General features: G+C 45.0%; 1 protein-coding gene across 7 annotated transcripts in view; it reads left to right on the top strand.

The window, feature by feature from the left end:
* Window positions 1-24067, top strand: part of KCNH5 (potassium voltage-gated channel subfamily H member 5) — a 523150-nt gene that overhangs the window by 487244 nt on the left and 11839 nt on the right. The gene's annotated exons all lie outside the window — the stretch shown is intronic.

Raw genomic sequence — 24067 nt, 5'->3', positions numbered from 1 at the left:
GTTTTTATACTTGGCACCACTGCAGTATGATTTGTAAATGCCCCCACGTACCAGCAGAAGGGGGAGGGGGTACTAATTACCTGGGTCCAGGTTTGATATTGGGGCCCTGGTCCACCCCAATTACCTGGAGAAAGCAGCTCTTCTCAACCCAGCACATGCTGCTGTGTGCTGGGCTGCAGTGTGGCCAGGGCAGGTACTAAAAGTACTATTTTATTCTAAGGGCACATGGCCACGCCTCCCATGATTAGGCCACACCTCCTGAAGAGTACCTGGGCCCAGCATGGCTCTTTACTGCCTAGGCCATTCCTCCCTCACCTTGTACCATCTTTTCGCTAGCATCTGGTAGCGCACAGGGCTGCTAGGCAAGCTCTGTGGTTGCCTAGGGCACCGATGGTCAGGGGGTTCCTAAAACACTGAATAAGTGATATACAGTAGGTTAACATAAAAAGACGTGCAGCCGTCTAGGGTGCAAATCTGAAGAATAGCGTAGGGAATTGTTTTGGTTCCTCTGTTACAATTGGGGCTTGGTGTGCATGATATTGCCTCCATGCCCCATACACTACAGTTTCTAGTTACCGCTCAGGAGCAGATTACGTCCCCATTCTGGGAGATTGTGATTCTGTACGGTTCCTTCTCCTTGCCAAATTGTCCAAATATAATTAAGATGTGGCCGACTTTGTTTAAGATGTCAGAAATGCCCTCTAGGTCTTACAGAAATACAGGCACTATTAATCAAGACATTAACAGCCAAGAAAGGAATACATTGCCCTTAAGGACAAAAGCAATGCATGGACCCGCTGAACCAGTCTGACTCCTGATTGGCTGACTGCTGACCATTCATTATCCCACCTTCAAGGGTTCAAATGAACTGCGAAACTTAACTGTACTTCACATTGTAAGTACTCTACACTGTATATTATTTTCAACCCAAATTCTTTTAAAAAAAAAACTTTTTCAGCATTTGGTTACAATGACATATCCGTGTAATTCAACATCTGCTGATAAAATGGATTTGGCAAAAATATTAACTTTTCAGATGATATTCTTTTTGTAAAAGGTTAAAGATTCTCAATGCACCATTAAGTCACTAATTAGTGTGTGTCAGACTGTACTGGGTCTGGTGTTTGCAGTGTAATGAGGCTTATGGATTTGGGTGTACAGTCATATTTTTGTTTTGCATAAGACTTTCTTTTTCCATACTGTGAATGCAAACCAAAAATGTAAAGGCATATGTCTGTATACTTCTTTTTTGTGCACCATTGATTTGGTCTCCCCACACCCACCTGGGAGGGACGGCCACACGTAACCTGAGTGGTAGATGTATTATTTTTTGTTAGCCGATATACATGCGATGTATGAATGTCAGTATCACTGATTTCAACAGCTGCAGGTGTCATTGCTCATCCATTACAGCAGGGAGAGCGCTGTCCTTAACTGTGTCGGGTGTGCGCTCTGAGCTAGGGATGGCCATCGACCATCGATGATTCGAAGTTATCGATGGTTCATGGCCGGTGTCGAATACTTTTGCCATCGATGGGGGAGAACCAGATGGTTTCCCTCCATCGATGGAACAGCAAAACGATGTTTTGCTTTTTTTTTTTTTTTTAAGTACCGGGACAGGGAGCATAGCCCCGACACCCGCAAAGCCCCGCCCACCGTGTTTTGATTGGCCCACAGGCCAATCAATCAAACACAATGGATGACCATCGATATGTAAAAATATCGATGGTCATCCATTGCATAGTTTAGCACTATCGATGGGAAGTTGCAGAATTGCCATCGATGGCAACTATTGATGGCAATGGCAACGATGGCCATCCCCAGGGCAGCCTAGAGGAATGCCGGGCCCGGTAAAATTTTGGGGTGTGGGAGGTGTGGCCACCTCCCGCACTTAGGCCACACCCCCAAAATGTTTAGAAGAGGATGAAAGAAAACTCTAAAAACTCTAAACTCAGCAGCAGTAGCACACACCTACAGCATGTGCTGTGCTGACAGAAGGCTCAGCATGAGCTAACATGCTGTCAGTGAGATGCTCATGCTGAGCCTGCTATCAGCACAGCACATGCTGTAGAAGTGTGTGCTGCTGTTGCTACCTGGGAGGGATGGAGGGGGAAGGGAGGGGTCGGACCAGGGCCCCTGCAGGGCCCCTCCAGCAAGCCTGGGCCCGGGTAATTAGTACCCACTCCCTCCCCCTCTCGGCTGCCCTGGCCATCCCTACTCTGGGCTGCGTGCCGAACCGGATCTTGTGTGATCTCGCACATGTGCACTGGAGCCAGTTGGTAAGGGAGATACAGCAGGTCAGCACTCAGCTGAAGAGTTGGGTGCTCTGATGGGGACCGCCGAAGGGAGTTAACTCCACCGCTTTGTCAGGGTGTGTTGCTATAATACATTTCCCCCGGAGTACAGTCAAAGGTGAATAAAAGTGACATGGGCCATGGTAAAATGGAGGGGGACACAGCCACAGCCCTGTGGAAAAAAAATAACTCAGTTTGTGCGGGATGCAGGGTGAGGGCGGCATTGCAGACAGGGGGGGAGAGAGGACGGGCTGCCTCTCTCCCCAGCTCAGCACATGGCACTGAGCAGTATGAGCTGAGCTGGGGGGAGATGCTGTGCTGCAGCAGCAGCAGCCTGTCAACTCTCTTCCCACTACCCAGCTCCCTGCAACTGGGGAAGAGTAAGCAGGCCCGGGTCTCTCCAGCAGACCCGGGCCTGGGTAAAAAGTACCCGCCCCCTGCAACTGAGTACTGTAACCTAACTGTGACACATATAGCCCTTAGGATTGGGCAAAACGTAGTGTTTTAGCAGGTCCAGTCCAAGTTGTGGCCATCTTTAATTATATTATACACTTCCATTTGGGCTACTGCAGGAAAGAGTCCCATTTGATATTTTTTAAAGGTCCAGCAACAGTGGCCAATTGTAATAGCACAGCCGCCAAACTCAGAGGTTTTTATAAAGGGGCATTCATTTACATTTGCCTCATAAATTTATTTATTATTTATTTATTTATTAACAGTTTCTTATATAGCGCACACAGATTCCGCAGCGCTTTACAGAGCATAGTTATAATCAAAAACACAACGAATTACATTACAAGACTGTTTAGGACAAGTACATGGTTAATATGGATAGTTGCTCCAGGGGACAGGACAGTGAAGCAATCATCAGGGTTGCAGTGGTTTATATATTCTAAGAAAGGCACATGAGGAGAGAGGGCCCTGCCCGTGAGAGCTTACATTCTAAAAGGGGAGGGTTAGACAGACAGGGGTGACACAGAAGGGGAAGAAGTGGGTATAAACAGTAGGTTAGGATGAGAGATAAATGATTGTCCCTTCAAAAATCCACAGACAGTTAAGACAATTTCATCTTTTGTGTATAAGGCACTTTATTGCATTATTATATTTTATACAAATAGGATAATGTGACCTTTACCTTAGCATTTACCATGAACTTTGTCAAGCCACATTTAAAAAAAAAAGTCCTCGGGTTTGAGAATCATAAAGTGAGAGATTTTGGGAGAGTTTTCCCATTTTATTAAAGCGGCAATAAATTACATGGCAAAATCAACTTGGTATTTCAGTGTAAATGATTGCCGCATTAAAAGAAATGAGAAAACTCTCCCTACTTCTGATTCTCACACCCTTTTACATTTGGCCCATTGGTCTGTTCTAAGTACATTTGGGAGCAGAGGCTTTCTCCTGTAAATGAGCTGAGTGGTATAGAAACCATACAGTATGTGTACCAATGACGGTGCAAAACATTCTGACATTTGATAGTTGACCTTTAGCATTTAGCGGTTATACAGTGCATCTGGAAAGTATTCACAGCGCTTCACTTTAACAGTTTATAATGTTACAGCCTTATTTCAAAATGGAATAAATTCATTTTTTTCCTCTCAAACTTCTACACACAATGGGGCAGATGTATTAAGCCTTAACAAGAGATAAATGCAAGGTTGATAAAGAGAGATAAACATCCAGCCAATCACATCCTAACTGCCATGTTACAGCCTGTGTTTGAAAAAAGTCAGTGTCAGTAAGGAGCTGATTGGCTGGACGTTTATCTCTCCTTATCACCCTTGCATTTATCTCTTGTTAAGGCTTAAAACATCCTCCCCCATACCCCATAATGACGTGAAAAAAAGTACAAAAGTATTCACAGCCTTCTCCATGAAGTTCAAAATGGTTTCCACTGATCATCCTTGAGATTGTGAGCAATGTTATGATCCCAGAGTTTGTCTTCTGGCCAGTGTTAGAATACCGATGCCAGAATCATGAGTGTCGGCATCCCAACACCGCTAACCAGATTCTTACTTCTTGTACTGCATATTATAGTTTATACATATTTACAATTTTTTTGCCATTTTTGGCAACTTAAAGCTTTTTTTTTTTTTTTTTTTTAAGTATTCCTTTTATTTTTAGAACCTAGTAATTTCACAATAGAGCATTACAAGAGTGCAGTTAACAATGGGGTGGATGAGACAACAGCTCCAGACCTCCACATAAAAATAAGTCTATTTTTTTATATATCATTAAGGAGACATTGGTGCTCTTAGTGTAGGGGTGTATATGCCCACCTTGTGCTGGCCACACCCACACAGATCTGGTCACACCTCCTCCACTTCTCACAACAGGCCCTTGATCATTATCAGCCCAGAACCACCTAACCCTTAACGTGGCCCTGAAAATTGGTAACACACAAATTTTTCATTATTTGACATTGTTTTTACATTTGTGGTGCAGTTGATTGTTATCAACTGTACAACTGAGATATCTGCCGCAGTTCCTATCTTAAAGACTGCAGCAGCTGCTCCCCAGTGACGTGCGGTGAGGTCATTGCCTGGGGAGGCACTGACCTCACCGCACGTCACTGGTGGGAGGGCAGGTGGGGCGCGCATGTACCGGCAGCGGGTGGCCGCTGCATACCTATGTATGTATCCATACATAGGTATGCAGCGGCCGCCCGCCGCCGGTACATGCGTGCCCCACCTGCCCTCCCACCACCCGGCGGACTTACCTGTCATCTTCTCGGCGGTGACGGCGGCCGGTCCGGGTGAGTGACAACGGCAGTCTCCCAGCAGGCGCCGGACTCCGCGCTGCTGCTGCATCCTCTCACGGTCCTGCATCTGTGATTGGGCCAGCAGATCCAGTGCTGGATCCGCTGTCCAATCACATCTGGGGGCGTGCGTTTATACTGGTGCCGCTGTCATTGCGGCACCAGTATGAATGCCGCTTCCCCATTCATATTCAATGGGCTTTTACAGCCCATTGCTGCACCCTGCCCCCCTGCCCACTCCTTCCCGCCCCACGCTGCCCGGAATCTCAATGTTAACAGCGGGAGGCACCTCTCCCGCTGCCTCCCACCCTCACATGCAGCAGTGTAAGAGGGTGGGAGGCAGCCGGAGAGGGAGAAATGATGAAAATAATAAAAGAAGATATATAAATATCTTCTTTTTATTACTTTCATCATTATGACAGGGGAGGCTCTGCCTCCCCTGCCTCCCCTGACTGCATGTCCCTGCTGCTCCCGTAGCTTTCAAATTTTTCCTATTTGTTAAGCCAAAATGGCAATATTCTGCTTTTAGGGTTAAACTCAGAGCTTCACTTACCTTCTATTGTGGGACTGTGGCTCAGGTTGAATGATAATTTAGTAGTGCCCCTGATCATTGCATATGACACAGTCTGAAGCAGCGACATGATAGTCATTGCCTGTTTCGCTGTGCTAGACAAAAGTACCACTTTAAGATCATTGGAGGGATGTGTATGGAATAAATCAGTGTCTGACAGTGGTCAGTGAAACTGACATTTTTGCAGAGTTGGTTTTCCCTGAAACAGAAATTGATTTGGTTTCTAGTGTGGTCCAATCATCAAACTTGCAATCACAGTAAAGGTTCCACATTCCCAATAGACCTTTAATTGATCCCAGGGCCCTACGTCAAAGAAAACATAGAAGACATTTCAAGTCCCTATAAGTGTCCGTTGTGAGAAATTACTTTTTTTTTTTTTTTTTAACCGTAAGCTGCCGTAAGATTGGTCCTAATTCAGACCTGATTGTAGGGAAAATTGTTCTCAAAATGGGCAAAACCATGCTGTAATGATGTAACGTGCAGAGAGAGTAAGATGTGGGGGGAGTTATTGTGGCATCACCAACCCCCATCCCTTCTCCACAAAAAAACTCTACAGTTCGTAGCTCTCCGGGGAGGGGGAGGGGGTGGGGCTATAAATGACAATGTGTGTCATTTTAGCCCACTCTCTACTCGGAGGGCTGCAAATTCTGGCATTTGTCTCAGCAGGAAAGGGGGTGCGGGGGCTCTGGGGAGCATGCGGGCAACTTCGCCTACCTTCCCTTAACAACAATCGGGATGCACAGCAAACTCCTTGCTAGAAAGAGCAGAAGTCCACCTCAAGATACACCATCTACCTCTGGGTCAATATAAACCAGTGACTGCTAAATCCCAAACTATAATACTCACCTCAGGTTTCAGAAAGAAAGGCACCTCTCATTGGCCCTTATTCTGGTTGGTGCGGTAATGTCCGCGTGCGGTTGGTCCGCCGATGTTTTGTGTCTGCGCATGTGCAGAGGCGTCTCTGCGCATGTGCAAACGGGACGCACGTCCAAAATCCGCATGAAATGTGTACACTACGAACAGGGGGTGGAGAGGGGCATGAAGGGCTGTTTGGGCTCATTACCATATGTTTACACCCCGCGTTTCATGGGCGTTCCCATGAAAACGCTAGGCGTACGTATGGTAATGCAGTCGTGACGCACGTATAGGGGGTGGACATATGACATTGCCAGATGTCAGCTGCCCGCCCAGATCCCTGCTTTTGCACGGAGAAATGCCCGTGTGGTCTGAGGTTGCGGGAGCTGCCTGACCACTCGGTCTGCGACCATCGAATGATGGGGGAGGTTCCCTGAGATGGAGGAGGTGTATTCATGAGAAATACACTTGCGGTCCGTTCGGACAGCTTCTTACCGCATTCGGACGGAGTGAGCGATCCGTACGAAAGGCGGGGTTTAGGACGCACGGTTTTTGTAGACACACCCATAAAATGGCAGGTTACCACCCCCAAACCACGGTTTCCTGTCAGTCAAGCTCTGGCCACTGTGTGTGTACAATCTAGACACACCACTAAATTCCCCTCACGCGTGTGTGATGAGTATAGTATGCATGCGCAGCCTTTCTATAAACACTCGATTTGTGAACTTATAGCCATGCTGAATTATCCCCATAATACCTACTGACTGGATGATATGCACAAAATTATCATTATGACTGGTCATTATCGGGTATATCTTTTACAAGTATTGTCTAGTAGTGCGTACGTGCCTTAAGACAGGGCCGGCTTTGCCTTTAGACAGCCGCCTACGGCGCAGGAATCTGTGGGAGCGCTACTGAGTATGCCGATCACAAAAATAAGGAATTCTATAAGGAAGACATCCTTATTGTAATTAATGAAGGTGGCGGCTGTGAAACTAATTAGACACCACCTTCACATTTTCACTTGAGGGGCTGAAAAAAGTGTTAAGGCCCATACACACTTGACGATTTTCAGCTGAAAATCGCTCAAAACAGCCGTTTTGAGCGATTTTCGGCTCAAAATCGCCTAGTGTGTATGGCCCAGAGATTGCCCACTAGCGATGATGCGCGCTCCCGCATCATCGCTAGGAAAGTGGTTCATCTGCTGGTTTTACCAGCAGATGAGGCGATGATGGATGGTTTTTCATCCATCATCGCCATGTGTGTACGCCTGCCGGGCTGAAAGATTAACCACTTTCAGCCCGGCGGACCGCCCCCCCGCCCCCTCGCCCCCTCGCCTGTCATACTCACGCCTGTCAGCTCTCCCTCTGGCCGGCTGGCGCTGCTGCTGCTCCCCGGCCAGGTTGAACACCCGGCTGGCCCCGCCCCCCGCCCTGCACAACACGGAGCAGACAGCACAGAAGTGCTGTCTGCCCAGCTAAACACACTGACCACCAATGTTTATATATTTCTGCCCACTGCCACCAATGTATTAATTTAAAGGCAGCAAATATTATATATATATATATATATATATATATATATATTATTATATATATATATATATATATATATATTATATATAAAGAATCCAGCTGGGGGGCGGCACTCAAAATAACGTAGACAAGGCAGTCAAATGGTCATGAAACAAAAGTGTATTCGCGCCGCCCCCCAGCTGGATTCTCTGCATTATTGTTTTGGGAAGGCACCTGCTTTACTTATATACCGGAGTGCCAGCATATTGGAACTGTATATTATATATAATATATATATTATTATATATAATATATATATATATATATATATATATATATATATTATTATATATAATATATATATTATTATATATAATATATATTATATATATAATATATATATTATTATATATAACATATATAATATATATATATATATATTATTATATATAATATATATATTATTATATATAATATATATATATTATTATATATAATATATATTATAATATATATTATTATATATAATATATATTATAATATATATTATTATATATAATATATATATATATTATATGGCCAGGTAGCGTCCCAGGCGGGGGGGGCGCTCCGGCACTACTCGCTCCACGGGGGAAGGGGGTGTGATGCGGGTGCCGCGTTGCTCCACGGGGTATTGCTCCGAGGGAGGGAAGGGGCTGCGGGTGATGCGGCCGGCGCTGCATGGCTCCACGGGGGGGAGGCTGGCGGGTGATGCGGTGAGGGCTGCCACGTCGGAACCCTTGGAATTCAAACCCAGCCCATTTATAATGAAAGATTTTCAGCAAAGTCTTTCGCCCTTCTGAAAATCTCTTGCTCTTTGGGGACAATAGCTCAGTGTGTACGCACTACTTTGGTGAAAGATATATCTATCAAAGATTTTGGCAAAGTCTTTTGAAATGAAAATCTTCAAGTGTGTATGGGCCTTTATTGGTAGCAGTATGAAGTGGGGGGCAGTAGGCTTAAGTTTTGCCTAGGGTGCTGAAAAGCCTTACTCTTGCCCTGCCATAAAACTATTGGACAAATGTAATAGGGTGTGAGAATCAGACATTGAGAGATTTTGGGAGAGTTTTCCCATTTTTTTTTTTTGTCAAAGCGACAATCACATGGCAAGATCAACCTTGTTTTGCCATGCGATTGCCGCTTTAAAAACATGGGAAAACTTTTTCAAAATCTCTCACCCTATTACATTTGGCCCCTGATTTATAATTTACGCAAAACATACAGAACATTTTCCTGCTATATAATCCTGCCATTGTAAATACTTTTTTTTAGTAAAAATTGATTTAAAGAGACATCTTTAAGTAATTTTATATAGCAGTTTTATAACTTTTAGTTTCAAGGGGATATAAAGTCTAAAGTCCAATTACCTTTAGCAACACTACAATATATAAATAGAAAAAGCACTTGAACAAAAGGAATTCTTACAGCCGTCGAGAACTATGGGACCAAATGCTAAATATTAATTGCAGGCAAGTTACGGAGTTAAATAAAATCAATGAATTTATCATTACGTCCATAACCGTACTGTTGCGTTCATTTGATGTCATATTAATTATGCTGTCGCAAGATACAGTTACGATACATTATTTATCAGCTTATCAATTATGCATTTGTGCAGTACTCATAAACTGGGACATTAACTATCTACTTAATTAGCCAAAACATGCTCGTCTGCAGCGCACACCTTAACGAGGCAATTATTTTGTTGTATTACCTAAGAATAGGACTTCAGCGCGCAAACACAATACTAACAAGCTGTCATTGAAATGAAATAACGGATTGGGTTTCAGCAACTCCCAACATTGTACATAACTTATTGTATCAAGACAAATATAAGATTTATCTATATTATGTACATGATGTTATTTGGCTCTGAAATTATTATCACATTGATGCTGTATATTTTTTTAGTTTTACAGTTCCTCGGCCATTTTAGTGTACACACTATATGAATCGTGACACTGGTGATATCATTAACCCCTTCCCGACATTTGACGTACATTTACGTCATGGTCGGGAAGTACTTCCCGACACATGGCATAAATGTACGTCATGCCATTTAACTGTCCCTGACAGCAGACATGTCCCTGCATGCCCAGGGGGGGCCGCGATGCCGCCCCCCCCGTCGGCGATCGCTGTGATTGGCTGTTCAGTGTGAACAGCCAATTACAGCGTTTTCTGTGTCACCGGCGAATAACGTTCGCCGGTGACACAGGGATCGGTGGTGATTGGTGCTGTAAAGTACAGCACCAATCACCACGGGGTGTAAGGGTGACACTGGTGTCACCCCACCTCACCCAACTCGCCCCCAAAGGCCGTGATTGGTTCGTCGGACCGACGGACCAATCACAGCCATGGAGGGGGATTTAAACTAACGGTGACTGCACTGCAGACGCCATTCCGGTCTGGAATTGCGTGCAGTGCGGTCACCGTGCCAATCTGCCGTTTTACTGACCTGATCCTTGCAAAATACTTACCTGATCACAGCTTTTAGCGTTCCTGGAGCTTGTGACTTCCTGTGTTGTGCTGTGCTGTGTTGTGCTGCTGTGCTGCTGCAGTGTGTTCCAGTTATAGATAGAGAGAGATAGAGAGAGAGAGATAGAGAGAGATAGAGAGGGCTAGTGACAGAGAGTGCTACATTTTGTGCTGCTGCAGTGTGATAGAGTTATAGATGGAGAGATAGAGAGAGATAGAGAGATAGTGACAGATTGTGCTATATATTTTTTATATATATACAGCTGTACTGCGTGTGCAACTGACTGCTGCCCCCCCTTTTGTGCTGATCAGTATAAATTAACTGATCAGCAACTTTTTGGGGGCACAGGTTTTTTTTTATATATATATATATATACCAGTGCTGCTGCAGTGTCATAGAGTGGTAGATAGTGAGAGATAGAGAGATAGAGAGAGATAGTGATAGAAAGTGCTATATTTTGTGTCTGCTGCCCCCTTTTTGTGCACCCCCAGCAACTTTTTGGGGGTGCAGGGGTTATTTTTTTATATATATATAACTGTCAGTGCTGCTGCTGCAGTGTCATAGAGTGATAGATAGTGAGAGATAGAGAGAGATAGAGAGAGATAGAGAGAGATAGAGAGATAGTGACAGAGAGTGATAGAGAGTGCTATATTTTGTGTCTGCTGCCCCCCCCCTTTTGTGCTGATCACTATATCTGAGGTGATCAGCAACTTTTTGGGGGTGCAGAGGTTTGTTTTTTATATATACCTGCCAGTTGCACTGTCAGTTGCACCAAAGGTTGTGCACCTGCTGCCCCTCACTGGTAATCAGTGTCGCATCACTGATCACCTTTTTTTTTTTTTTTTGAGGGTGCTGTGGGGTCTTTTTTTAATTTTTTTTGATCAAATTTTTTTGATCAAATTCCTGTTGCCTTTGAGCGCTGTTCAGTGACGGACGTTACTGACCAACATCTGTGCTCAATTTTTGGCGCAGGACCTTTTTTTTTTTTTTTCTGCACTACATACACACTACACACTACATACTACATACTACATTGAAATAAAGTTTGTACCCCCCCCCTACACTATACACGTGTTGAAACATTTCACTACCAGAAACACCACCAGACAATTTTGAGCCCCAGGTTCCTGAGTTTTTGGCCATCCCAGGAATCCAATTTGATTCAACAGGTCTCAGAGAAATTGACTTTTTCAAATTATTTTTCTCTGATGATTTTATAAATTTAATGGTGGACCAAAGTAATTTATATGCCCAGCAGTTTATTGCTCAAAACCCCACGTCATCATTTGCTAGGTGGACCCCTGTAGATGCAGTAGAGATGATGACGTTTTGGGGTCTGGTGTTTCATATGGGCATAGTAAAAAAGCCAGAAATTAGGCAATATTGGAGTACAGATGTTCTGTACAGCACCCCACTTTACCGTATGGCCATGACCCGGAATCGTTTTGAGTTAATCCTTAAATTTTTGCATTACAACGATAATGCACAGTGCCCACCCAGAGATGATCCCACCTTTGACCGGCTATTCAAAGTCAGGCCGGTCATTGATCACTTCAGTGCCAAATTTGAAGAGATGTACATCCCAGATAAATTCATTTGCATAGACGAGTCCCTTATACATTTTAAAGGAAGGGTTAAATTCCGCCAGTACCTTCCCAGTAAGAGGGCAAGGTATGGCATAAAAATGTATAAGCTGTGTGAAAGCACCTCAGGGTACACCCACAGGTTTAGGGTATATGAAGGGAAGGATTCAAGAATTGAACCGCCAGAATGCCCCCCCTCCCTCGTAGGTGTTAGTGGAAAAATTGTCTGGGATTTAGTGCACCCCTTCCTGGATAAAGGTTATCACCTCTATGTGGATAACTTTTACACCAGCATCCCCCTGTTTAAGGCCCTTGGTTCAAGAGGTACAGCAGCTTGCGGTACTGTGCGCAAGAACCAAAGAGGCCTCCCAAAAACGCACATTGCCCAAGTAATGAGAAGGGGTGAAAGCAGGGGAATATGCACCGAAAATATGTTGTTGGTCAAATATAAGGACAAGAGGGATGTCCTTATACTGACAACAATTCACGGAGACAGTACCACCTCCGTCCCTGTACGAGGTACCAGTACCCACACCTCAAAACCTAATTGTATCCTGGATTACAATAGGTACATGGGCGGAGTGGATCTTTCAGATCAGGTACTGAAGCCGTACAGTGCCCTGCGGAAAACAAAAATCTGGTACAAGAAGCTGGCCGCGTATATCATCCAGATGGCACTGTATAACGCTTACGTGCTATTCCGTTCTACCAGCCAGAGGGGGACATTTATGCACTTTCAAGAGGAAGTCATAAAGGGCCTAATATTTGGGAACCAGCAGGCAGAGGGCCCCAGTACTTCTAGTACTGTCCCCCGTATTGTACCAGGGCAGCATTTTCCTGATGAAATCCCCTCCACTGGAAAAAAGGGCAGGACACAAAAAAGGTGCAAAGTTTGCTATAAAAAGGGAATAAGAAAGCAAACTATTTTCCAGTGTGACACTTGCCCCGACAAACCCGGCCTATGTATAAAGGAGTGTTTTAAAATATACCACACATCTATGGATTATTAGGTTCATCATTTCACCGTGCTTCGGGGGTCTTGCTAATGCCACATAGCACCCACCATTCATTCCACCAGAATCTGAGCCGCAAAATCCAAAAATGACTCCTTCCCTTCTGAGTCCTGCCATGCACCCAACTGGTATTTTTTGGTCACATGTGAGGCATTGCCGTACTCGGGAGAAATTGGGGCACAGATTTTGGGGTGCTTTTTCTCCTTCATACCTTATGAAAATGAAAAATTTTGAGCCAGAACTGCATTTTTGTGTAAAAAAATGTAATTTTTAATTTTCACTGCCCAGTTGTATCAAAATTGGTGAAACCCCTGGGGGTTTGAAATGTACACTATACCCCTAGATGAATTCCCTGAGGGGTGTAGTTTGCAAAATGGGGTCACTTGTGGGGGGGTTCCACTGTATTGGTGCTTCGGGGGTCTTGCTAATGCGACATAGCACCCACCAAAATTCCACCAGAATCTGAGCTGCAAAATCCAAATATCACTCCTTCCCTTCTGAGTCCTGCCATTTTTTGGTCACACATGAAGCATTGCCGTACTCGGGAGAAATTGGGGCACAGATTTTGGGGTGCTTTTTCTCCTTCATACCTTATGAAAATGAAAAATTTGGAGCCAGAACTGCATTTTTGTGTAAAAAAATGTAACTTTTCATTTTCACTGCCCAGTTGTATCAAAATTGGTGAAACCCCTGGGGGTTTGAAATGTACACTATACCCCTAGATGAATTCCCTGAGGGGTGTAGTTTGCAAAATGGGGTCACTTGTGGGGGGGTTCCACTGTATTGGTGCTTCGGGGGTCTTGCTAATGCGACATAGCACCCACCAAAATTCCACCAGAATCTGAGCTGCAAAATCCAAATATCACTCCTTCCCTTCTGAGTCCTGCCATTTTTTGGTCACACATGAAGCATTGCCGTACTCGGGAGAAATTGGGGCACAGATTTTGGGGTGCTTTTTCTCCTTCATACCTTATGAAAATGAAAAATTTTGAGCCAGAACTGCATTTTTGTGTAAAAAAATGTAACTTTTCATTTTCACTGCCCAGTTGTATCAAAATTGGTGAAACCCCTGGGGGTTTGAAATGTACACTATACCCCTAGATGAATTCCCTGAGGGGTGTAGTTTGCAAAATGGGGTCACTTGTGGGGGGGTTCCACTGTATTGGTGCTTCGGGGGTCTTGCTAATGCGACATAGCACCCACCAACATTCCACCAGAATCTGAGCTGCAAAATCCAAAAATCACTCCTTCCCTTCTGAGTCCTGCCATGCACCCAACTGGTATTTTTTGGTCACATGTGAGGCATTGCCGTACTCGGGAGAAATCGGGGCACAGATTTTGGGGTGCTTTGTCTCCTTCATTCCTTGTGAAAATGAAAAATTTTGAGCCAGAACTGCATTTTTGTGTAAAAAATTTAATTTTTCAGTTGCACAGCCCAGTTGTATCAAAATTGGTGAAACCCCTGGGGGTTTGAAATGTACACTATACCCCTAGATGAATTCCCTGAGGGGTGTAGTTTGCAAAATGGGGTCACTTGTGGGGGGGTTCCACTGTATTGGTGCTTCGGGGGTCTTGCTAATGCGACATAGCACCCACCAACATTCCACCAGAATCTGAGCTGCAAAATCCAAAAATCACTCCTTCCCTTCTGAGTCCTGCCATGCACCCAACTGGTATTTTTTGGTCACATGTGAGGCATTGCCGTACTCGGGAGAAATCGGGGCACAGATTTTGGGGTGCTTTGTCTCCTTCATTCCTTGTGAAAATGAAAAATTTTGAGCCAGAACTGCATTTTTGTGTAAAACATTTAATTTTTCAGTTGCACAGCCCAGTTGTATCAAAATTGGTGAAACCCCTGGGGGTTTGAAATGTACACTATACCCCTAGATGAATTCCCTGAGGGGTGTAGTTTGCAAAATGGGGTCACTTGTGGGGGGGTTCCACTGTATTGGTGCTTGGGGGGTCTTGCTAATGCGACATAGCACCCACCAACATTCCACCAGAATCTGAGCTGCAAAATCCAAAAATCACTCCTTCCCTTCTGAGTCCTGCCATGCACCCAACTGGTATTTCTTGGTCACATGTGAGGCATTGCCGTACTCGGGAGAAATTGGGGCACAGATTTTGGGGTGCTTTGTCTCCTTCATTCCTTGTGAAAATGACAAATTTGGAGCCAGAACTGCATTTTTGTGTAAAAAAATGTAATTTTTCATTTTCACTGCCCAGTTGTATCAAAATTTGTGAAACCCCTGGGGGTTTGAAATGTACACTATACCCCTAGATGAATTCCCTGAGGGGTGTAGTTTGCAAAATGGGGTCACTTGTGGGGGGGTTCCACTGTATTGGTGCTTCGGGGGTCTTGCTAATGCGACATAGCACCCACCAACATTCCACCAGAATCTGAGCTGCAAAATCCAAAAATCACTCCTTCCCTTCTGAGTCCTGTCATGCACCCAACTGGTATTTTTTGGTCACATGTGAGGCATTGCCGTACTCGGTAGAAATTGGGGCACAGATTTTGGGGTGCTTTGTCTCCTTCATTCCTTGTGAAAATGACAAATTTGGAGCCAGAACTGCATTTTTGTGTAAAAAAATTAATTTTTCATTTTCACTGCCCAGTTGTACCACAATTGGTGAAACCCCTGGGGGTTTGAAATGTACACTATACCCCTAGATGAATTCCCTGAGGGGTGTAGTTTGCAAAATGGGGTCACTTGTGGGGGGGTTCCTAACTTTTAGCATCTTATGGTGCCTAGAAACCTACATGGTGCCTAAAAAATAATCTCATAAAAAGGAGGCTCCAAAATCAAGTAGGTGCTCCTTCTATTATGAAGCCTGTGGTTTGGTCAACGTGCACACTAGGGCCACATATAGGATATTTATGAAAACAAAAGAATTGGGGGAATCAATTTTTAGTCACATTTCTCTAGTAAAATGTACTGTGTTCCTTAGAAAAATGTATTAAAATTGCAAATCTGCAAAAAAAATGAAATTTTGAAATTTCACCTACACTTTGTTTTAATTCCTGTGAAACATCTAAAGGGTTAACAAACTTCCAAAATGCTGTTTTGAATACTGTGAGGGGTGCAGTTTTTGAAATGGCATCATTTATGGGGGTGTCTCACATACAAGTCCCTCAAAGTCACATCAGAACTGAACTGGTCCCTAAAAAAATCAGTGTTTGAAATTTTCTTGAAAATGTGAAAATTTGCTATTCATATTGTAAGCCTCCTAGTGTCCAAAAAAATTAAAAGGAAGTTGAAATAATGATGGAAACATAAAGTAGACATATGGTCTATGTTATTAACTATTTTGAGTGGTATGATTATTTGTCTCACAAGCAGAAAATTTAACATTTTGCAAATTGCTAAATTTTCCATTTTTTTCCGACATTTTGGTATTTTTCACAAAAAAACACGGACTGTATCGACGAAAATTTACCACTAACTTGAAGTACAATGTGTCACGAAAAAACAATCTCAAAATCACTGGGATAAGTAAAAGCAAAAAAAAGTTATCCCCACTTAAGTGATACATGTCAGATTTGAAAAAAAGGGCTCTGTCAGGAAGGCAAAAACATGCTGTGTCAGGAAGGGGTTAATGATACCCTCTGTGCGGGGTTATTCAGCAACACCTGAACGCTGTTGTGCATATTTGCAGTGACCGATTATCGAATGACTGTACATCCGTATGGATCACAGTAGGCGTGCATCACGCAAACAGCCAAAAATTTACAAAAATCTGCTTTCTTTTAAACAAAAGCAGAGTGCTGTTTGACTGACAGGAAGCCGGTATTTGGGGTTGATAACCAGGAGTGTCAGGGAATTGTCCGACATGCCCCCCAAACATTTTCAGCTCCGGCTTCGATCAGCCTGTTTCTGACACACTGGTAGAGTAGGTTCTGGGTTACACACAGACTGGGAAAATCATTAGATGGGGAGGAATTTGCGTATGGATATACATTAAACATCCTAGCACAGGGGTGGCCAACCTGTGGCTCTAGAGCCACATGCGGCTCTCCCCCTGCTATTGTGTGGCTCCTGCTCCCACTGCTGCCCGCCGCTCCCCATCACCCGCTGCCGGTTCCTCAAATCCCTTCTCCTTCTGAGGGGAGGAGAGCGCGCATCGCTTATCTCTCCTACCCCTCACTGTGCATCCTTGTGACTGGGTCATTCGTCAATCAGATTTTGCGGGCCAGAAGCCAATCAGGAGCTGGCCCGCGAGTTTTGATTGGTGGACGGCCCAGTCACAGGGAAGTGAGGGGGGGAAGGAGACGCGCGGTGTGCTGTGCTCTCCTCCCCTCAGTGACATGACAGGACTGCAGGGGAACACCAGACTGTCCTCTCCACGCCCGGCAGCAGCAGCAACAACGGTGAGTGCTGTGGGGGCATGGCAGATTGTAGCACTGTGGAGGCATAGCAGTTTGTGGCACTGTGGGGGCATAGCAGTTTGTGGCACTGTGGGGGCATATCAGTTTGTGGCACTGTGGGGGCATAGCAGTTTGTGGCAATGTGGGGGCATAGCAGTTTGTGGCACTGTGGGGGCATAGCAGTTTGTGGCACTGTGGGGGCATAGCAGTTTGAGGCACTGTGGGGGCATACCAGCTTTTTGGCACTGTGGGGGCATACCAGCTTTTTGGCACTGTGGGGGCATACCAGCTTTTTTGGCACTGTGGGGGCATAGCAGTTTGTGGCACCGTGTGGCATACCCAGCACCGTGGGGGGCATACCTGGCACCGTGGGAGCATATGTGTATCTGGCACTATTGGGGGCATATGTATATCACACCCACCCAAGGGGTCCAAATAGACCATGCCCCTTTTTTGGCACGCGCGTCGAAGGCGCGCGCATGTTGTTGGCTCTTTAGCTTGACTACAGATATTTTTCGGCTCTTTGCCTCTGACCGGTTGGCCACCGCTGTCCTAGCACCTCATGTGTGTGTACCTCTAGCATGTTAAACCTTAACTTAACTTATCTTAACATTAAACCTGAAATAAAGACTCGGAGACATAGGTTTGGCAGAAATTGTTAGCTGATTTATTATTTGAATATTTAAGCTAGTTTTTGATTTGATTAAACTAATTTAAATAAATGGTGGCCAAGAAAGAACGGCTACTAAACTAAACTCCACCCCCAAACTCAGCATACGTAATCAAACTACCCTACCAAGCGGTATCCACTCAACCTACTACACTGACTACCACCCAGCCAGGTGGTCTCGCTGCCCCCGAGCGGGAGATCGAGCGAAAGGCCTAAGTCAATGAATAGGCGAGCGCACCGAAAACAATCTATATACATTGCATAAACGGGTAATGAAGGCTAAGAAACTATTAACCTGCCGTTCTTTCCCGCCTATCAGCCAACGCGATTAAAACACCCCAAAACCCCCCCCATTTAAAATCAATTATCACAGGGAAGGGAGGGCGGGAAAATTTCAGCAGGAAAGAGAGGAAGACTCCTTCCTTTCCTGACCCAATATTCAGCTAACTCTGCCATTCCCAAGCACCTTATTGGATCCCCGAGTCACATGCTCCCCAAGGGTCACACACACAGCCTGGGATGTTTAATCCATTCCATGCCTAGTGCTGGCATTACATTAATCGGATTGGCGTGATTTGCAGCCGTGCACCGGGCAGGATTTCACTCTGGCGGACGGTGGTTATCTGATCGCAGTGCCTAATTAAAGATATTGTTCAGTGACGTCACCCCCCCTCCCCCACTGAACCTGCAGTCGTTGCCAATATAGATCAATTCGACTGGGGGGTCACTAGCAACATGTGGGAGCTTGCATAGTTAATTGGTACACATAGACCATATGCAAGATAATATTGTTATTATATAATTATCATGCATATCGTTAGCAAATAACGCTTAGTACCCAGATTTATTGTGTCCCACTTTTGCTTCCGCTGAACGTAGGCCTGACTAATTGATTGGGAACATAAAGACTGGCAGACAGATATTAATGCAACGCCCAACAACCCGAAATTTATAAAGTAATACACAATAAACCTTTGTTTTGTGCATTCCTCAAATCCCCCAAGGCAAAACCAACAGGTGGTCAGGGGGCAGTGACTTGTATATAATGGGTGCAGTGTCCACGATGCCCATGAGCCCCTGATTCCCTGGGGGGCCCACAACGTACATGCTGCACCTATTTTTTAAAATACTTACCCTTGGGAGTCCAGCGACGGAGGAAGCAGCCCAAAAAATAAATTGCTGAAAAAATGGCCACCAGCGCCATGTTTTCAGTGATCTGGGCACTGTAGTGCCGTTTTTTCAGTAATATGCTCATGCGTAGTAGGGTCTGTGCCCTCTAGTGCTCAGACCCTGCTACACCAAGCAGAGAGGAAGGGGGCCCGGCCAGAGGGGGCTGCACACGGGCCAACTCCTCTCCTAACCCTTTGAGTAGCAAGTAAATTTGTCAAAATAGGTGTGAAAATTGGCAAGCGTACATTTTTATTAACCCCTCGAGTGCCAACGTCGCCGCGATAGATCCTCAAAAGTTCCGTTACAAAATGGCAGCGCAAAATGGTCGTTACAAAATGGCAGCGCCGCTCACAGCGACTGTTCTTTTTTTAGGTGCAATATTTAACTAAACTTCAATGAATTGACTCGGCCGTATTTGTATTATACTAAAAGAACAGTCGCTATGAGCAACGCTGCTGGCATTTTTAGCAGATATTATGAGGATCGCTCACAGCAACATCGGCACTCAAAGGGTTAAAATGCCTCGGAGTCGGGGTACTACAGAATACAACGGAAGCCTCTATGGCAGTCCATTGTTGACAGTTTATTGTAAGCCCTTTTGGCTCTTGTTATCTTTCCTAGCTATTCATTGAACCTGGATATACCCTGCTTATCGTACATCCGCGGTAGCTGGTAAGAGAGACATTAATTAAATGGAAACTGATCATCTCCCATAACTGCTCAGGTAACAAACACTATCTGTAAGGCAGCACGGATCTTTAAATAGAAAGTACCTGGCTGCAAATACAAGTGTATCGGTTCACAAGGCGCACTCATTCACATCACCCGGGACATGGAATAAGGCTGCTGTGCAAAGAGCAATCTGTATGCAAAGTCTTCTTATTCGGGGTTGGAGAATGGCAAATAATGTCTGTAGGGCTAAAATGTCTCAAGGCATTGATAAATGTTATACATGTCTGTGTGTGTGTGTGTGTATCAGCATTTCATTGAGAACATTGTCATCAGGATATCTTCTGATTGAAACTCTGATATGTGTCACAAAGCCGTGTCAGTTACCTCATTTAAAAGCCGAGGCTGCCACACTCTTTGTACATATTCGTCCTAGGGTAAATGGTCGTTAGGTCAACACTATTAAGGTCGACAGGACTTAGATGGACAGGGTCAAAAGCTGGACATGGGTTTTCCACTGTTTTTTTGCGACATGCCCAAAGCATGGTATGCGCAGCGAGCCATGCGAAGGGACACGGTGCATGGTGTCCATGCCGACTGTCGACATTCGGAACAAGAAAGTGAAAAAAAACCCATGTCGACCTTTTTACTGTCGACCTTCCCAATGTTGACTTAATGCTCCTGTTGACCTTGTGTGGGTCTCCCGAGGGTCTCCTGACAGGGGTCCGCTAAGTATACTGACCCCCCTTCCCCCAACCGTCCCATGCATTTAGGTCGACATATGTCTAGGTCGACAGGGTCATAAGGTCGATAGGGTCATTAGGTCGACATGGGTCAACAGTGAAAAAGTCAAACAAAATTTTTTTTACCCTTATGTCCTAGTGGATGGTGAGGCATGAAATACCGCCTGTCAGCAAATGTTGTGTCGACATGGACACCGAAAGGTACCACCACGCCCCGTCGCGTGGCTCACTGCACTCGCCATGCTTCAGGCACAGTGCCTCGCTACGCTCGACACACTATTTTAATCTCCCACCATGCCCTAGTGGATAGTAGGGCATGAAATACCGCCTGTCGGCATATGTCGGCTCAAAAAAACAGTAAAAAAAAACCATGTCGACCTAATGACCCTGTCAACCTAACCCATGTCAGTGTTTCTGTATCAGTCACTGGTGTCCATGTCAGGAAGGGGTGTTTGCGTTGGTAAGTGTATCTGTGTCAGTAACGGATAGCCATGTCAGTAAGGGGTGTATGTCTGGTAGAGGTGCTTTCTGTCGGTAAGTGTATTTGTGTCAGTAACTAAGTGTCTGTGTCCATGAGGTGTTTGTGTTGGTAAGTGTATCTGTGTCAGTAACTGGTGTCTATGTTGGTAAGTGTATCTGTGTCGGTAAGTGGTGTCTATGTTGGTAAATATATCTGTGTCAGTAAGTGGTGTCTGTGTTGGTAAGTGTATCTGTGTCGGTAAGTGGTGTCTATGTTGGTAAATGTATCTGTGTCAGTAAGTGGTGTCTATGTTGGTAAATGTATCTGTGTCGGTAAGTGGTGTCTATGTTGGTAAGTGTATCTGTGTCGGTAAGTGGTGTCTATGTTGGTAAGTGTATCTGTGTCGGTAAGTGGTGTCTCTGTAAGTGAATAAGTGTGCTTGTACCAGTAAAGGGTGTCTGAGTCAATGGGCCTGATTCAAATCCATTCGGTACTTCGCACATTTGCACGCAGTACCGATGTTGCGCGTCTGCGCAGGCGGTATCTGCGCATGTGCAGGCGTATGGTGCGTGCACCCACGGCGACCTTTCGGGTCGCCAAGTGCACACACCTATGCTGGTGTGGGGGGGGGGGGGGCGGAGATGGGCGGGGGGCGCCGGGCTGCCCCATTACCATATGGGAACGCCCAGCGTTCCATGGGCGTTCCCATGAGAACGCTGGGCGTTCTCATGGTAATGAGGCAGTGACGCGGGTAGCTGACATCACCGGATGTCAGCTGCCCGCCCATATCCACGCAAGCGTGCACGAAAATGTAAGTAACTGAAAAGTCACTTATATATGCGTGCACGCTAAACATCATTCGATGGTCGGTGTCCATCGAAATATGTGGGCGGTTACCCGAGCCATGCGAATGGATGTTTATACAAAACATCCATTCGCAGCTGCTCGGGCGAAGCCACACTTTGAGGGGGCGGCGGTCGTTCGCCGGGCGGGGTTTGGTGGACTCGCAAGGCTGCGAATTCGCAGCCTTGCGAATCAACCTGAATAAACCCCAATATGTGTGTCCCAGGAACTCCCAGTTCCTTGTCAGGTCACTTTCCATTTTAATTGATTCATAAATTAAAAGAGTGAATCATCGCTTCACACATTGATATTTCCCAAAATATACACTCTGTATCCCAATCTATCGCTTCAGTATTATAGGATTGTCGCAAAAATAGTCTCTGTATTATATGGCATCTCTGTAGTGTACAGAGTTACAAAAATGTTCTGTGTAGTGTATAGTGGTCCCAAAAATGTAATAACCCTTCACATACTACTGCACCCATACCCCCTAACCCTGCACACTACTGTACCCTTACCCGCTAACCCTGCGCACACTACTGTACCCCTCATTACTTATATGTACAACATACAGATGAAGCAGCATCTGGCGCAGGCTGGCCCGCGAGTTTGTCTCATGAGCGTGCGTCCCCTTCACACGGCGGTGGGGAGTGGATACCCTGCCCGTCTCCGCTTCAGGGAGATGGGCAGGGTTAGTGTGAGGTGCGGGCATTGAGGCAGTGAAGGGTAGGTGATGGCTCGAGGGCGCGCGAGTGTCTTGTACGCGCTTCCTCTTCTGGCAGATGGCGAGCAGCGGCAATTAGCAATAGAATCGCCAGGAGCAGCTTTAATGAGAGCTGATCCATCTGTATTGCCCGTTACAATTCGAAATCTGAAAAATTGTTAAGAGATCTATAAAGAGTACATATTTCTAGAATGCACAAAGGTATTATATGTATTCAACGTTGATTGCATCTGTGCTGCCACACTGCCCATAAAGGGTCCATCTGTGAAAGCAACCACCACCAATATCAGTGCCCATCTTCACCAGATTTAGAATACGATAGCTGTGTACCCTTACCTCAATAACCCACCAACCTGTCTCCATGATATTGCCCCATTTATCCTAAATTTTGCAAGTGGATATTGGGCTTGTTTGTGTGACCTACAAATACATCACCCTTTGTACAAATCGCAGATTCTTTGGAAGTGTACTTGTCTAGAAAGTGAAAGGATAAGTCATCCAACATGTTATCAAGTACAATACAAACAAACGACCAGTTAGAAATGTAGTCTGGATGTTGGCTATTTCAAAGGCTTTACAGTGCTTTATACGGAAATGTAATATAAAAGGTGAAAAATTAAAAAGTTATTTATTAAGCTCAATAAAGAAACCACACACTTTAATAATGTAATAATTGCATGTGCTTCTAGAAAATGAGCAAATCATATAAACAACTGTAACCCTTAATAGACAATGCACTGTCGGGATTACAGATGTGCCTGCTAGAACTTGCTAGAAAATAGTGAGCACAAAAAGGAATTTGTGAGATGGGTTACAAAATACTTGCCAACTTTTAATGTTGAAGATCCAAATGCTGCAGTCAGAAGGGGGCAGGGCTAAGATGACACAAATACATGCAATTTGTCCATTTTTATCCTGCCCCCTCCCCCAAAGAGCCACGAATACCAGAATTTGTTTCACTGGCTCGGAGGGGGCGTGTGTGTGTGTGTGTGTGTGTGTGTGTGGGGGGGTTTAGGGGCTCTGGGCAGCATGTGGGAGACTTGCCCAACTTCCAGGGGGCCAGGAGTGATTGACCCGATTTTTGGGAACCTCCAAGCCATTCCGGGAGGGTAAGTAGGTATAAGTTACAGTGATTTGAGCTATAGGATCTTTAAGATTCGGTGAAATGTTCATTTTTAGATGTGTTGTCTCTAGATACAGGCACAGTCCTTGCACACGGAAAACTAAGAGCTATAATAAAATAGGATTGTTTTCTCATCCAACTGCTTATTGCAACATTTCCGTCTCCTGCCTCTAGGCTATGGATTTATAAATAA

Source organism: Crinia signifera, chromosome 12, assembly GCF_055691185.1.
Source record: "Crinia signifera chromosome 12, ASM5569118v1, whole genome shotgun sequence".
NCBI lineage: Eukaryota > Metazoa > Chordata > Amphibia > Anura > Myobatrachidae > Crinia > Crinia signifera.
This window is presented reverse-complemented; position numbering and strand designations above follow the sequence as displayed.